Source organism: Cryptomeria japonica, chromosome 10 (assembly GCF_030272615.1).
Source record: "Cryptomeria japonica chromosome 10, Sugi_1.0, whole genome shotgun sequence".
Lineage (NCBI taxonomy): Eukaryota > Viridiplantae > Streptophyta > Pinopsida > Cupressales > Cupressaceae > Cryptomeria > Cryptomeria japonica.
This window is the reverse complement of record NC_081414.1, coordinates 798,710,572-798,728,072: the sequence shown is the minus strand read 5'-3', so window position 1 is coordinate 798,728,072 and position 17,501 is coordinate 798,710,572. Positions and strand designations below refer to the sequence as shown.

The following is a 17,501-nucleotide window of genomic DNA, read 5'->3' as shown; positions in this document are numbered from 1 at the left end:
AATCTTGGCTCATCACTTACACTTTCTCAAAGAAAGAGAGCCTCTTGTTCGAACCTTTACTAAATGAAATAGCAGTGGACTCCGAGGTCACATTGAATCTAGATACCGATGACTCTAAACCAGTAGCAAGGAATGAATCCAAATGATACTTCTTTCTTCGCTACCTCCAATTGATTTCTTTTGAGATGGCTTGTAGAGCTACAACATTCTTCTTGGACATTTCATTATTCTAAGCTATCATTTTCTCCATTTTCTTTTTAAGGGACACCTAGTTTTCTTGTAGAGATGCAATAGCCTTCACCATCTCCATCCTATCCTCCTTCTGGTCTAGTTTATCATAGAGCCCCTTCGATTCTTCCTCCATTCTTTCCCACCTTTCAAGCCTTTTACCTAAATCATTGGTTTCTGCCCAAACCCTTTGGTCCTTATCATCCATAGCCTATCTTGAAGCTCTAGAATCCACTTTGGCATGGGGATGCATGTTTATTTACATAGAGAGGCAAGATTTATGATTAGATTGTGATATTTAAGAGGTCAAATAATAGGAGTGGGCAAATTCCTTGCATTTCTATTTTTTTGAAACCATGTCAAGGATAACATTAAGAAACATCCATTGAAAAGAAGATATAAAATTTTGGCAAACATTTCATTTTTTTCGAAAAAAATATTAATTTCGATTGACAAATTTTTCCTTTTATTAACAAAAAAATTATTAATCATTTTGGCAAATTTTTCACATCAATTTTTTTTAGAAAATTTTGTTGAATCGTGGAAAATAATAGGAATATAGACTAATTACTATTGTGAATCCTTCTCTCTTGAAAAATAAAATTCTTTTAGAAAAGTAGAGGCCTGAGCATAGAAATAATTAATGATTTTAAGGGGTAGACTATAATATTTTGTTTCTACCATTAATTTAAATTGAGCTAATAGATCTCTTTTTATTATTTGAGATAAAATGTATGCACAATTTGTAATTCTCATGAGGCCCAAAATTGCTTTTAAACCATTAATTTCCTTTGAGCTCAACAATTCAAAAGCATGTTCGACCCCTATAAGCATTACAAATTGTAGGTACATTTTACCTTATGCGATAAAACAAGGATTGTTAGATTATATGTTTAAAAAAATTGTAACAACTAAATATTAGTGCTATAACCCTAAGGTACCTAATACTTATGATAAATTATTGGTAAATTAATTTAGATTTTTACAATAACTTATGGAATTTAGGCGAATCTAATGTAATTATGTATTGAATATTGCGGCAAATCTTTGAGTCAAATTTTTTAATAAAATAAATGCTCTGGTGAATTAAATAAGATTAAAATAAAATTTTGTAAAATTGCGGTGATTCAAGTCACCCTAAAACTTGAACTAGTAGCCAAATTTTGATTTGAAATTTTTAATTATTAGCTAATTGCCAAATATTATCCACTAAAAAAATCATTGAACCATGTAGAGTGATTAAAGAGGTGTGTAATAAGATAATCAAAGATAAGTATAAATAACAAATTAGGCTTGAACAAGTCATGCCTTGTGCACACTACCATCATTAATATTTAATAATAAGTTATAAGTTGTAGTGGTTTAGGAATAAAGAGACCAAAGACTTCAATTAGCCATAACAAGATTCTACATGAAAATAATGATATAAAATAGATTTATACCCCTTGAAATGAATCTTATTAAGATTTCATACTATTTATCCAATATAAATCCATAACACATAAGAATATAGAGATAAAATAGTCACAAGATCTTAAAAGATGTATCACCACAAATTTTAAAATTTAGAAGCAAGATCTAGGTTAATTGACGATAAAATGATAACTTTCAATAATAATTGTAAATTATCGTATTGAAAATAAAAGAGGGACATAAATCTAGAAAGAAGATTTGTACCTAAAATCTAGAGCTAAAAAAGCCTAACAAAGTTTTATGGTATCTAAATATAAGATACATCTAGTCAGCAGAAAGCTTCATATTGCATATAAGAAGGTCCTATGAATATTTCACCTTGAAATTTGACCAAAAGTGTCAAATATAGTTGGAGGGTTCCCTAGTCCAAGTTCTTATACCTATTCAAAGTCTATGAATGTCTATTGTTGTCTTCTCTATACACCCGTAGTGCTCTCTATGATCCAATTTGATGCTACACACATGAAAAAAAGAAGAAATTGTGTTTTATATGGCCTTTCCTAAGTCAAACCCGATTCAGGTGTTCCAAACTCTACTATAGCAATGATTGATGAAAAAAAAATATATATCAAAAAGGATAGAGGTTAAATGTTCAATAATTGAAATGCTTGAATTTAAATTTCATGCCTTCGATATGAAGTCGTAGACTTGATGTTATGTGAAATTTGTTATTGCAATCCTTCACCATATAGAACACATTATTATTGATCATGATTGTTGAAAAAATGACACACATATGATTGAATGCTTGACTTCTTGATAGTATATTTGTGCTCAATTGGCTTGGATATGTTTGATAAAATTCTCATCATAAGACTTATATTTAATAGTTAATGTTTGAAATGAGAGAGGGGGTTGTATTTATATGAAACTTGCACCTTTCCAAATTTAATTTTTGGGGAAGGCTAACATTTCAGGAAAATTTCTCTCGATTTGCAAAGCCAACATTCATAATTCAAAATATGGGGCCAAACTTCTTGGACAGAGGCATTTGGATTTAGTCTAGGATAGGTATGTTAGATGCCCTAGGCTTAGAAATTTGAACTAAAACATAGGTCATACATAGGGGAATGCATCAAGTTAGTAGAAATTGTCCCAAAATGGAGCATAATAAGACATGAATTAGGTACATTAGGTATAACCATGAAAGTGTGTTCAAACTAAGTGTGCAATTTTATAGGGATACAATTTACAATACTACATTTAGCCTCTACTTTAGTAGGAGTATGAACATATGCAAGCATAATCTTAGTAAATTATGGAGAAGAAAACTAAAATTGATGCGAAATTTTCAGCATAAAGGTGTTCAATCATGAAATCAAACATGAAACAAATGATGTTGAAACAAAATGAAAACCATAAACACATATTTGTTTTCTCGTAAATGTTGAATATTATATCTAAGACTAAAATGAATCAAAAATCGATTGGGATTATGTCAACATATGTCAAAATATATAATATTTAATATTTTTTTGAACATGATTAAATAAATTTTGAATTTATAATTCATGCTTTCATTGGTACTAAAAGATTTATGTATTGAAGAAATCTAATATATTTATATTATATAATCATTTTATTAGGATGATCCTCTTTAATAATCTATAATTTGGGATAAATTAGTTTATGTACAATATTTACTTGAAACATGTGCAATAATGATGTATGTCATAATATAATTACATTTGTAACTTTTTATTCATATCATAATACTATATTTTTGTACATTGAATCATATTAACTTTGTTCATGTAAAAACAATATAGAATAATATATTTTCTTTTATTTCAAATTAATATTTAATATACAAATTTTCTTTTGAAATCTTATTGATTTTTTTAATATGTAATTTTTTTTGGAGTCCTTTAGAATGTTTATTTATGTTGGTCAATATGTAATAATACAAACATAGAACACAACAATTATTTTTTCAAAATATTATCATTTATAATTTAAAACGTCACATGAAATATTAATTGATCAAATCAAAATAAATTAATTAATAATATCATTTTAAATATTATCAAATAACTAATGTTAATCCTGTTAAACCCAGGATTTGTTTGGTTGGGGTTTGTTCCCCACTTTGCACTTTCCCTGCGGTCTCTTCTGATTGTGGTGGTCTGCTTACACCTTCGTTAACTGTTCTCCTCAAACATCATTTCTCTCAGAATGGAGTCTCAGTTTCTGTCAGTGTTTCGGCCTTTAGGATTGTGGTTTGCACTAGTTTGGGGGCTTTTTTTTATTCCTTATGGCTTATTCCTATTTTTAGTGCTTCGGGGGGTCTAGATAGGATGCTGGTGAACTCTACTAGGGATTCTAGAGGTGGTTCTAATGGAGGTGATGTGGAGGACAGTGGTGAGGATGCTGTAGATGGAGATGTTGGCAAGCTTCATTGGACCTTGTCACTCTTAGATCCTTTCCATTTTTTCTATGGTTCTTGCGGTCAGTTTAACTATTTTTTCTATCGATCTAGGGACTTTTTTTTTTGCTCTTTGCATCATGGTAGTTGTCTTAGGCTTCTCCACTGATTACTCATGCCTGATTTGTTGGGTCTCTGATAGTCTTTCCGTTGGTGTGCCATTTTGTGGGGTTTCTTCTGTTGGCTATGCATGTATTCTTCTCTGCACTAATAGTTTGGATCTATCCGGTGATTTTGACTCACTCTGTGGAGTCTGTTTTACTTTTCGCCTCCCCTATTTGGTGGTGGCCCTTACCTTTCTTGGTTATTTTTTTGGCATAGTTCTGTTGTGACCCTAGTCACAGATCTATCTAGAATGTTGTTCTCGGCTCCCTGCCTCCCTTTGGAGGTTCCTGTTTGGCCTTTTACTGGCGATCTTTGTGCTCGATGGGGTCTCTTGTGCTCGATGGGGTCTCCTGTTCAGTGGTCTACCATCTCATTCATCATTGTAGGTGACCCTTTAGAGGTTGCTTTTTCTACGGTGTTGGTTTGTCTGGCTAGTCTTAATTTTGGCCCTATAGAGATGGACCATTTGGTGGATTTTTGTTGTGCTCTTCATATTTGCAGACCCTTTCGAGGTAGCTCTTGTTGTTACACTGGATGGTGTGGTGACCATTGTTGCTAGTCCTATCAAGGTGGACCTTTTGGTGGGTATTGTGGCTTTTGAATCTGTTGTCGTCGTTTTAATTTTTCTGTTTATTAGCCTTTGTACTCTAAGTTGGTGTCTGTTCTTGTTCGAGTGCTTGGGTGATTCTACTATTACAAGGTTTCTAGGTGCTTTCAAAATTAGTTGAACTTCTATTTCTTCTCTCTTCTCATTTCTACTGGAAGATGGTTCTCTTCTTTATTGATTTCGAGCTCTTTGTACTCCCTTTCACTCTTTGAGAATGTCTCAATTTAGGGGGTCCTATTAATAATAGGTTTCAAGGAGCCTTTCAAAATCCATTGGTTGTTGACTCTTCCCTTGATTGCATTTGGTTTTGCTCAAGGAGTTCCTTCTGGAAGTTTGTCAAGATTCTTTTCTAATCTCCTCAGATCAAAGAATGAAAATCTAATATTGGGTTGTGACCCCTATTCTTGTCGATTAGTTGCTCTAGTTGAAAAGCCTCTATTTCAAAAAAGTTTCTCATCTTTTTTATGTTTTGGTTTTCTTACTTCTTGTAAGATCCCTCTTTTTTTCTTGATTAGATTGTTATGAATGAATTTAGGCCCTATCCTCAAATTAGAACTGTAATTTCTAACGAAATAATTCTATTTAAAATATATAAATATAAAATACTAAAGAAACCCTATAAATATTAATATCTATCAAGCATTTCCATATGTACCATAATCATGTTGTCATTCTAGCTCTAATTGGGGCATCAAATAATACAAGAGACTTGGCAAGGGTTGTTAATTTATTTTTTTGAGTAATTCAATAGGTGGAAGGGCTAGCACCCATTAAATTAAGATGAATAAGATTGACATATTGGGTTTTTTGCCTAACCAAAACTAGGCGGGGCTGCAAAGGAGTAGCTCCCTCCCCACACAAAAAATACTAACGAAAAATACCCATTGATATGTCAAGTTTAAACTACAATCAAGGCTTATCCTTTGAGTGTGACCTCAAAAAAATGTTTAATATTGGTGGAAGCACAATAAAATAGTAATTAAAAATACCTTTATAATTTTTATTAAGTTGATAAATGATTGTTTCTCACATACAAATTATTATATAATGATAGTATTGTGTTTGGAATAGATTTGAAGTATTCTTAGCTTTACTCTTCACTTCTTTCTTCTCCAAGGACATCTAGAGAAGAGAACAAACAAATAATGATGATTAAAAGGCAACTGATATAGGGAATTTGGCTTGGCTTTCCCAAACTCAATTATACTAATAGCTTACAATAAGCAAAATGATAGTATGGAACAAAAGGTGAGTTTAATATGATTAACCTATAGTACTACACAATTTACAAGCACACGCATGCATGCATGTGCACGTGCGCGCACACACACACACAGACACACACAGATGTGTGTGTGAGTGTGTGTTTTAAGCCATAACTATAACATACTTTCAATTGTTTATTATAAAAGCATATATAATTTATTTTCATCTCAACTAGTTAATTTCTTAACATTTCATGATCAAGTGCAAAACAATGATTTGTAAATATATTACAAACACTATTAGTTATTATTCATTTGACCCTTATAATAGTTCCAATTTCTAAAAAAGAACATGACTCACCACCGACCTATATTGAAGAAATAAAAAAGACAAAAAATGTTCAAAAGGAGATAAAAATTTCTATTCATTCAAATGATATTACAAAAACTTCTTGATCATGTGGTTAGGGATTAACTGATCAAAATGATCAGAGATAAACAATTGCATTACAAATTTCCTCTCTATATAGATGTCTTGAATCATTCAATAAGGTCTAGAAATTACAATTAGATTACTAAGAATAACAATAGGAACAAAGTCATGCAATATATGTAGAAATATGCTATCTGAGATTATATTTAGTTTTGCAAAACTATAATTTTAGAAAAAAACATTTTTTAACTATACAAGATTGCAATTCTATACATGTAGTTCTCATGTGAATCATACGATGTGGGAAGGAATTATGGTGCAGACATTCTTCCCATTGATTTTAAACATAAATTGCTTCAACACAAAAAGCTAATTATTTTTAGACACAAATAAAATAAAAAGAGAATTATTTCTATAGCAAAGACACAAATCGATCTTTTATTGATTCAAAATATTACAACAAACTTCTTGATCACAAGATCCAGGATCAAGTGATCTAAGATCAGAGATACTAAATGCACTACAATTACCTCAATATATAGAGGTCTTGGATATATCAATGGGAAACTAAAAAGGCTAGTCTTAAACCATGCACACTAAGCAACATACTAAGCCTAGAGAATGTCAGTTAAATCTAAGTGTTTAACACTTTTAAGCCTATAATTCAAAGCTTAGTGTATTTGATTTAAGTCGTCCGAATAAAAAATTGAAGTGGATCTTATGCATACTCATGCAAAACACAAATTCTCCAAAGAGATGCTTATTCTATAACTAAAAAATCCTATTTCAATCTCATGCAAAGAAATACAATTCAAACTATAGTTGATCTCATGCAAGGTGGGAAAATTCCAATTCCAACAATGTCCCCCTTAATTTCAACCACTAATTACTTAAACACAAAAAATACTTATATATTCTTTTCCAAATTTAACGAACATTTCTTTTACTTCTTTTTTTGAGTTATATGAACTTTTGAATTGTGTACAAACACTAACATCTTTACTAAGGCTTCCATTGGACTTCCTCACAAATTGAAGACTTCACCTTTGTGAAAGTGGCTTCAAACTAATTTCTTATAAACAATAATCCTCTCATCTCATTTGACTTCCATCTTAATGGCTAGATTCCCTATTTAATAATGGAAGAGATCTTCTTTCTTTGGTGTCCAGAACTCCTTTGATGGCTTTGAATCTATTTCACCCTTTCAACTTCGGTGACTTCCCTTCTACAAGTTGGTGATTTTCTTTTTGCATGTAGCTAGGCTTCTTTTTGCATAATTTTCTTATAGCATGGATCTGCACCTTCTTATTCCTGTGATCTCTTTTAACCTTCATTAGCTTTGCCTTTTTTTTGGATGGCTTCATCCATGATTCCTCCTTGCATGCCAATTCACATTCTCCTTGAGTATAGATCTATCTTAATCTGCCTTTCCAAGGGCCTACAATATTTTTGACTCTAGTGTTCCTCCGTAAATATTCCTTTAATCAAACTTTGAGTAGTTTTCATTAAAAAATGGACCTTTTCTTATTTTAATGGCAATTTCAACTTCCAATCAGAAAAAAACACTAACTTTCTACAAAGAAATAACACAAATTATTAACTTCTTTAATTTCTATGCTCGCTTTCTTGGCACTTCCTTTGAGAATGGGCTCATTTCTTTAGCAAACTAGCAGTCATTTTTTAGAATGGTGAATTGACTTAAGTGGCCTCCATATTTCACATGCTGGAGTCTAATTTTGGTGACTTCTTTCAAAATGTTGATGTGTTTGTATGCACTGAACCAACCAAACTTGGGCACTTCTTTTGGTAGTGGCTTTAGACAAAAATAAAACAAGAATCTACTTAAAAGATCTTCAACTCACCTTTTCAAATTACATTTTTCCTTGTACATACAAAAATAAAACAAGAATCTACTTAAAATATCTTCAACTCACCTTTGAAATGACATTTTGCCTTGTCCATGAGAAACTACTAATAAAATTTTTGCAACCTTCTAGCAACAGCATTTTTAAGACACACTTTTAATAACTATGATGGCTCCTCTCTCTTTGACTGGAGTTTTAACAATAAAATTAATATTCTATTTGAAATTCAATATTTTGCAAACACTCTATGCCTTTATCCTCTTGACTCAGCAAAGACAATCAACCAGGTTCTGATATCAATTGAAGTATTTTGAAAGAACAAAAAAATCAACGTAACAAACACAAATAAATCTTGTATTGATTTGGAAGGTTACAAGAACTTTTTGATCACATGGTCAATGATGAACTGATCAAAATGATCAGAAACAATAAATGCATTATAATTGCCTCAATAAATAGAAACCTTTTATACATCAATGAGCAACTAAAAATATAAGTGGATTCCATTCATACTCATGCAAAACACAAACTCTCAAAAGAGACATGCATATTCTATATTTAAAAATCCTATTTTTATCTCATGAAAAGAACTATAGTTCAAACTATAATTGATCTCATACAATGTAGGAAAATTATAATTCCAACATATACTATCCATATGTTCCTCAAATTTAAGTCTCTTTGAAAAAGAAAACAGTAGTGAATATTAATATTGGAAAAAACAATTTATTTAATATGACTCCTTACTATCTGGAAAACAATTGGCTAGATTTTAGTCCAATGTGTAATCTATTCCTCATGTTCTGAGTCAGCTATATATTTTACCCCTTTTCCAATTAATAAATAGAAAAACTTAAATCAAAATAATCACAAATAGATACATAACACAGTAAATTATATGGTTCAGCATTAAAGATTATGTCCACATGCAAGCAAGGCAATATTTTTAACCACTATTTTTTTGATTCACAATATATAATTTGCACTCTTTTTTTGTACAATGTATAACTCTTTAAATATGAAGAGACAACAAATAATTGAAGAGATAGATGAAAGGAGTGGTCAGATGATTGTTAGAATTCACATTCTCAACAATCAACTATCTACCACTTGAATTCCAACCCATACAACCATGAACAATACATTCCCTACATTTCTACTATTTACATAATTAAACCTAGAAAATCTTTACAAAGATTTTAACTCCATCAAATTTTGTTTGAGAACACTTTGAATGAGTCTTCTCTAGGTCACGTCAAAGTCAACAAAATGTGACAGCTAAAAATCATCTACTTTCTCAAAAGAAAATGTTCCTTAGAATATGAACCTTCATAATTCTCTCCATACTGACAGTCCTCATATCAAAGATGTTAAAAGTAACCCTCTACTCAGCATGACATCTTGACAAGTTGTCTATGGAGTAGTCATTGACCAGCATATCCTCCAAAAGTGCAACAAGCATAAAAAATACATCTTCCATAGTTACTACTCTGGATCTACTAATACATTTTGTCACATTTTGTCTTGTCATTTCCAAATGGATGCTCCTAGCATGGCTACCTTCCTCTTCACGAATATCAAAGAAGGCCTTGACCTAGTCATGAATAGCATCAAATGGTCGAGTCTTCAGCCTAGGTGGTGCCTTAGTTATGATCCCATGCACGAGGTCACTAAACCTGGTCACAGTCATGCCTTCCTAGCGCACAGCTCTAATGAGATGGGGTAGCTTCACTCTTAGGTTTTCAACATCCGTTCTATCAATTAATGCTAATCTCTTGGGTTTTTTTTAGGGTTCAAGATCTCACTGGCTTTCACCAATTCTACCAGGTCCATTCTATCACTAGCCTTGGGACCCAAAGGTTTGGAAACACACTTGAAAAATTCAATATATCCATTGTCAAGCTATTGGGTGTGTTCTTCAATCAACAACATATGGGCAAAGCAATCATACTAGAGCCCACTAGTAGAATCCTCCTAACGGATAGAGGCAGAGAAGAAAGAAGAAAAAAAACAGGGCATACAAGAAAACACAAATAGAAATAAGAACAAATACACAACAAATTTTTATCTTTCCATATTCTCAAAACAAAATCATACAACCATATACTGATTAACACAGAGCTATTGTTTTCTTTTATGCTTAGAAAATAGTGTGAACAAAAGAAACCCTTGTTTTACTGTATCTTGTTGTTACTACAACAATACATCTGCTCTATTTTTAAAAAACGCTTCATTACAAAATACTACCACCTTTTTTTTTTTTACCAGTACATCTTACAAAATTGCTTCTAATTTTTATTATATTACTATTTTAGCTAAACTTCTAGAAACTTCTACTTTTTTCTAAACACTTTTGCATTTTTAAATATATTAAAAATAATCTTCTATATTTCATATGTGACCAACAAAAGAGAGGAAAAAAACAAAAATCTAATCACATTTAATTTTGCATTGAAAATGAGGAAAGTAGGAGTTGGAGAAAGAAGTCTATGGAGAGAAGTAGATGGAGTAGTTGGAGATTAACTCCAATAGTCGGGCCCTTAACCAAAACTCCCCTCTATCATTCCTAAGTTGTCTCTTTGATGTGGAAAATTTTCTTTTCCCAATGCCTTGGTGAAGATATCAGCAAATTGATTCTCTGACCTACAATGCTCCATAATAATTTCTCCATTGTTGATCAACTCCCTGATGAAATGATACCTTATGTCTATATGCTTGCTCCTTTTGTTTAATAATGGATTGTTTGACAATGTTATGGCTGAGTTGTTGTCACAATAGATCTTTGTTGTCTCTTCTTGTTCATTCTTCAATTCATTCAAGATTATTGTCATCCATACCACTTGACACGCTGCCCCTACAACAACTACATACTTCACTTTAGCTTATGAAAGAGTAACAATTGGTTGTTTCTTTGAAGCCCATGATACTACACCTGATCCAAAGTGAAAAATATAACCTGAAGTGATTTTCCTATCATCTGCGTTGCCAACACAATCACTATCCATGTATCCTATTAGCTTGAAATTATTTGACCTTGAGTATAATACTCTATAATTCTTTGTTCCACTAATATATTTAAAAATTCTTTTTCCAGCTTTCCAATGTGTTACTTTTGGAGACTCCATAAACCTTGAAATGAGGCTAACTGCAAGCATTATATTTGGTCTTGTGGATGTTAAATACATAAGACTACCATCAAGGTTTTTGTACAAAGTTGAATCAACTTTAGATCCTTTATCATCCTTTCTCAATTTCAAACCTATGACAATTGGTGTTGGGGGTGATTTGCAATTTATCATGTTAAACCACTTCAATATATCATTTGCATACTTTGACAGTGAAATGAATATACCTTTTTCATTCTAAATTACTTGAATGTGAAGAAAGTAATTCATTAAACCCAAATCAATCATCTCAAATTCATTTTTCATTGCTAATTTGAACATGTCAATTGAAATATCACTAGTGAATATCAAGTCATCAACATATAAACAAATAATTATGATCTCACCTTTTTTATTCATCTTGGTATACAATTTGGGCTCACTACTACACCTATTAAAGCCATTTGTAAAAGATAAGTGTCAATTCTACTATACCATGCTCTTGGGGCTTGTTTGAGTTGATATAGTGCCTTCTTGAGCTTGTAAACCTTGTTTTCATGGCCCAAAATCTCATTACAAAGTGGTTGTTCCACATAGACCTTTTCTTTTAAAATGCTATCCAAGAAAGTTGATTTCACATCCATTTGATATACTGCCCACTTGTTTTGAGCCGCTATGGTTAGTATTGTCCTCACACTATCTAGACGGGCTACTGGTGTAAATGTCTCATTGTAGTCTATCCCGAGTTGTTGTGAATAACCTTTGGCTACAAGCCTTACCTTGTGTTTTTGCACATCACCATTTGCATTCAATTTGGTTTTGTAAACCCACTTCACTCTTATCACCTCTTTTCCTTTGGGAAGACTAACTAACTCCCATGTTTCATTCTTTTCAATAGCATTTATTTCTTCATCCATTGCTCGCACCCATTATTCTTCTTTAATAGCATCTTCAAAGTGAATTGGATCATCTACATGTGAGTATAAAGAAAAAAGAGAAGGCTGGCCTACATTATTTTCACCTTCATTTTTCTCATAAATCTCCCTTAAACTTCTGATTTTTTGTCTTCTCAAACTTGCTAATGTAGGATTAGACATGCCACTTGAATTTGTTGAATGTGGGATAGATGGTCTAGCACCAAGAGTGTCAATGTATGATGGAGTTTGTTGCATATTTGATGTTGTATTTGCTTGTGTTTGTGGGGTTTTCCTTACACTTGAGGATGTCATTTTTTGTCCACTTTTTTGACCTTGAACAACTATAGGAGTCACGTTTGAAAGAGTACTTGCTGATATAAAAACTTCATTTTCTTCTTGTGGTATGTTAGCTGCAATATTGATTTTTTTATCCAAAGCTCCATCCCATGCTTCATCTTCTACAAATTGTACATCTCTGCTGATTATAACCCTTTTGTTGATTGGATTGTATAATATGTATGCCTTTGATTCATCATCATATCCCACAAATATACATTTTTCTCCTTTGTTGTCCAACTTTCTTCTCAACTCATTCAACACATTCATAAGCTATACATCCAAATACTCTCATATAAGAAACATTATGTTTTCTTCCACTTCATGCTTCTTCCATAATCATGTTGATAGCACTTTTAGTAGGACATCTATTAATTATATATGTTGCACATGCTATATGTTCATCCCAATACTCATTTGACAAATATTTTACCTTCAACATGCTTCTTGATATTTCTATTATTGTCCTATTTTTCCTTTCAGCTACACCATTTTGTTGAGGGGTATACCTTGTAGTGAATTTTTTGTGGATTCCATGGTCTTCACAAAATTTTATGAAGTCATTTGAAATGTATTCACCACCTCTATCTTTAATTCTTTGATATGATGCCCACTTTGTTTTTCAACAAGAGCCTTGAATTGATGGAAATAATCAAACACCTCATGCTTATGTTTTAGGAAGTATACCCACATATTTCTTGTGTAATCATCAATGAATGTCAAGAAGTAGTATCTTCCACCAATTGAGGGTGTTTGCATTGGCCCACACAAATCTGAATGAACAATCTCCAATGGCTTATTTACACAAATTGACTTTCTGACTGGAAATGATTCTCTATGTTGTTTGCCCAAAATGCATCCTTCACATACATGGTTTGGTTTTTCTATTACTGGAAACCCCTTGACCATTCTTTTCTTGCGCAATAAATTTAAACTTCCAAAGTTGAGATTCCCAAATCTTAGATGCCATAACCATATTTCATCCTTAATTTCAGCTTGAAAGATTGTTTGTGTGACTGTTGTAGCTTTCTTTTCTTCACCTTGTGAATTCTTTGAAGGTTGTCCTTGAGCAAATTCTTCCTTTAAATCTAGTTATAGTCTTAGGAGAAACATTCTATTGTTTGTCATTTGGACCTTTGCAATAATCTTGGAAATTTGTCTAAAATTGTGCATTCTTTATTCTTGAAAAAGACTCGATACCCCTTTTGAATCAGGTGCCCTATACTCATTAAGTTATGTTTCAGCCCAAGAACAAAATACACATTTGAAATTAACTTTTTCTCCCCCTTTTTGGTTAGAATGTTGACACTTCCTTTACCCATAACTGAAACATTGTTGTCATTTCCCAATGTTACATTTGATTTAACACTCTCATCCAAACTTGAAAAAATTTCTAAATTTTCACTCATATGATTGCTACAACCTAAGTATAAAAACCATATGTCTTTCTCACTTTCTTGTGCAACATTAGAAGATATGAACATGGTGTCCTGATTTTGACTTTCCTTGGTAAAATTTGCACTTTGTTGCGTAGAATCATATTTCTTTTTTATACATTCACTTAAATAATGCCCAATTTTTTTGCAATAATGACATTGGACTAAGGATTTGTTATACCTTTGGCTTTGGGGCTGATTTTGAGTTGATGTTTGATAGTTGCTTCTTCCACTTGAGCTTGATGGGTTGCTACCTCTTCCACTTGAGTTTGATGGGCTGCCTCTTCCACCTCTATATGAATTTCTTCCTCTACCTCTGAAATTTGTTCTTCCTCTGCCTCTACCTTGGCTGATTGAAACTTGTGTTTTGAAAGCATGCTCCAATGATGAATTTGATGACCTATTTAGCCCTTTCTCATGAGAAATGAGTGATGCATGAAGCTCATCAACTGAAAATTGTGAAAGATTCTTGGTCTATTATATAGGCACCATAATTGATCAAATCTTGTAGGCAAACTTCTCAAAATCTTTTCAACCACTCTCCTCTCTTCAAGATTTTCACCATGAGATCTAATTTGGTGTACCAATCCAATGATTTGTGTGAAAATGAGTCTATTGTATTTGATTCTTTCATGTAGATGGTCTCAAATTCCCTTCTTAACATTTGCAATTTAGCTATTTTTACCTTTTCCATTCCTTGATAGGTTGTTTGAAGAATATCCCATGCTTGCTTGGACTTTGTTGCTGCTTGAATCCTTGGAAAAATGCTTTCATTCACTCCTTGAAAGATGAATAAGAGAGATTTTGAATCTTTCTTTTTATTTTCCTTCAATGTGTCTTTCTCTGCTTGAGCTAATGCATTATATGATGTTGTATCTGCTAGTTCTTGGTAGCCATTCTCAACAAACTCCCATAAATCTTGTGCATGTAAAATAATGTCTTAATTGTGATTGCCAAGTAATCATAATTTTTCCCATTTAACTGAGGAATTTGTGGGTTTGTGAAACTTGTGCTAGAAGTTTGCATTGTTGACTATAAATATCCTTCTTGATAAACTCTTAATCTACTTGAAAAACTATTGAAATCTTCAACCCACTAACCTTCAACTCTGATACCACTAATGGCTAGAGGTGGAGAAGAAAGAAGAAAAAAAATAAGAGACACAAGAAAACACAAATAGAAATAAGAACAAATACACAAAAAAAATTTATCTTTCCATATTCTCAAAATAAAATCATACAACCATCTATTGATTAACACAGGGCAGTTGTTCTCTTTTATGCTCAAAAAATACTGTAAACAAAAGAAACCCCTATTTTATTGTATCTTTCTATTACTACAGCAATACATCTACTCTATTTTTGAGAAAGCACTCCTAAGAAATCCAAAAAAAATGTGCTATTCATAATTGTAAGACCACAAGTAGACATAAACCCAAGTGCTTTATCTATCCAGCGTGTAAGCTCTAAATAATTTTAAATGTGATCACCGTTAGAGGTGAAATCTAAATTCTTCTAAATCAAATACAGCAATGCTGCATATCTACCAGTTGCAAATGCCCTAATAAGGTTCATGTTTGTAGTAGATTGATAATAGGCATGAATCTTTTTTTTGGATCGGGTTGTCAGGCTTTCAAATCAACAACATCACTATTAACATTGTAGCCATGGTAGCTTGGTATTTCAAAAACTTCCACAACTTTGAAATCACTTGACATTGGTTTTCCAAATTGCGTTGTATTTCACCCTACCTTGATTATAGGCATTTGGCCTTCAAACATGAGCACAACACCCATCTGCAGAATATCCATCAAGAAGTCTCTCTTATATTGTTTGCATTCAAATCCTTGAAGCTATATGCACAGTCTCCACCTTGCAATAGAAAATATCTACCTCCGCTCCGAGCATCTCTTCTAGCTTCCTTGCCTCTCCTACAAATACTAGAGGAAGAGAGGTCTTCAACATATCTATGACAGAGTCTAATTGTTTAGTATCTTTCTATTGAGTCATCTGAATCGCTTTATGCACTTCCAACTATCTGGCATCCACCCACCATGTAGATCCCTTGGTGAGGATGAGTACAATTGAAGGTTAGGAGATTGCAATGCTTCAAAACCTTTTGTCTCCCTAGAACAAGATCAGTATCATGATTTTTGGAGATTTCAATCTTCTTGTATTTTAAATAATTGCTACAAGGTCGTAGCTCAACGTGTCAGTCCATAGTCTATCCGCAAAAACACTTCTCTTTGCAAGCGATGCTCATATTTTTTGTTCTTGCAGAATTCTCTCCTACATGTGGGGAGATGTGACACCCTCAAACTCTAATCTCAATGGCATCTTTAGAGAAGATATTTATATTGGTACTGTCAAGGGACATCAATAATATCTACCATGTCCTGTAATTTTCAGGCTAATTTTTCTCTCCTCTGAAATAGATCGGTGAAAAACTGACTTTCATCATGGATTGCCATTTAAACATAAATTCGGCGATATAACTGGTGAGCATAGTTAAAATGCTAAGAAAAAGATCGACAAACCATTTTTTCGGCGATATAACTGGTGAGCATAGTTAAAATGCTAATATAATGCGTTGATTTTTAGTTTTTATTAGGAAGGGTACTTTTAGTTTGAGTGAGCATACCTCAGTGAAAGCAGTATCTATGTGCAAAAATGCCATTCTCACATCTTTTTCAACTTCGAAAAGAAAGTGAGTAGCTTTGATAGTGATGTCAAGTAATTTGTCAAAAACAAACTGAAAAAATATAGAAATATATAAAAATTTCTCAAACAATGCTCTGATACCAAATAAAAGAAAGGAAGAATAAAATAAGGTTGTTATTTTAAAGGAAAAAAGTAGCTAAAAATAAAGTAGATTATATTTTTAGAACTTTCTGGCACTATTCAACTCCAGTCCGCCACCATCTAACTTCAACTTATCCACCGAAAAACATGCAGTTAATTTCTTCATTCATGCAGCTTAGCCATGCAAGACTACTGTTACGGTGGAGTCCATGCATTCCAGAATATTCTGAATTCTCTTATAAAATAGATGTAAAAGATTAGTTTTGGCAATGTAATAAAAATGATATTTTGGTGCTGCAACACATATAATTTTTGTGTTTTCTGTCTTGATTTTTTTGTGTAATTTTTTTCTCCATCCACCTCCTTCAAAGTCGTATCAGAGCCCAGGTTCGATTGAGAAATCGAGGTAGCAGATTATTAAAGAATCATAGTCTTTCACTGAATAAGAATTCAGTCTTAAGGAGCTTAAAGGTTTGTTTAATGATTGCAGGAGACTAGATCAGAGGGTTTGAAGACCGTAGTTTGCAAAACAAGAAATCACTTGAGAGTGACGCCATATGAGAATT

General features: G+C 32.5%; 1 pseudogene; it reads right to left on the bottom strand.

Moving 5' to 3' along the window:
* Nucleotides 1-9,725: 9,725 nt before the first annotated feature.
* LOC131072241 (phospho-2-dehydro-3-deoxyheptonate aldolase 2, chloroplastic-like) lies at nt 9,726-12,362 on the bottom strand (annotated as a pseudogene).
* Between the last annotated feature and the right edge of the window lie 5,139 nt (nt 12,363-17,501).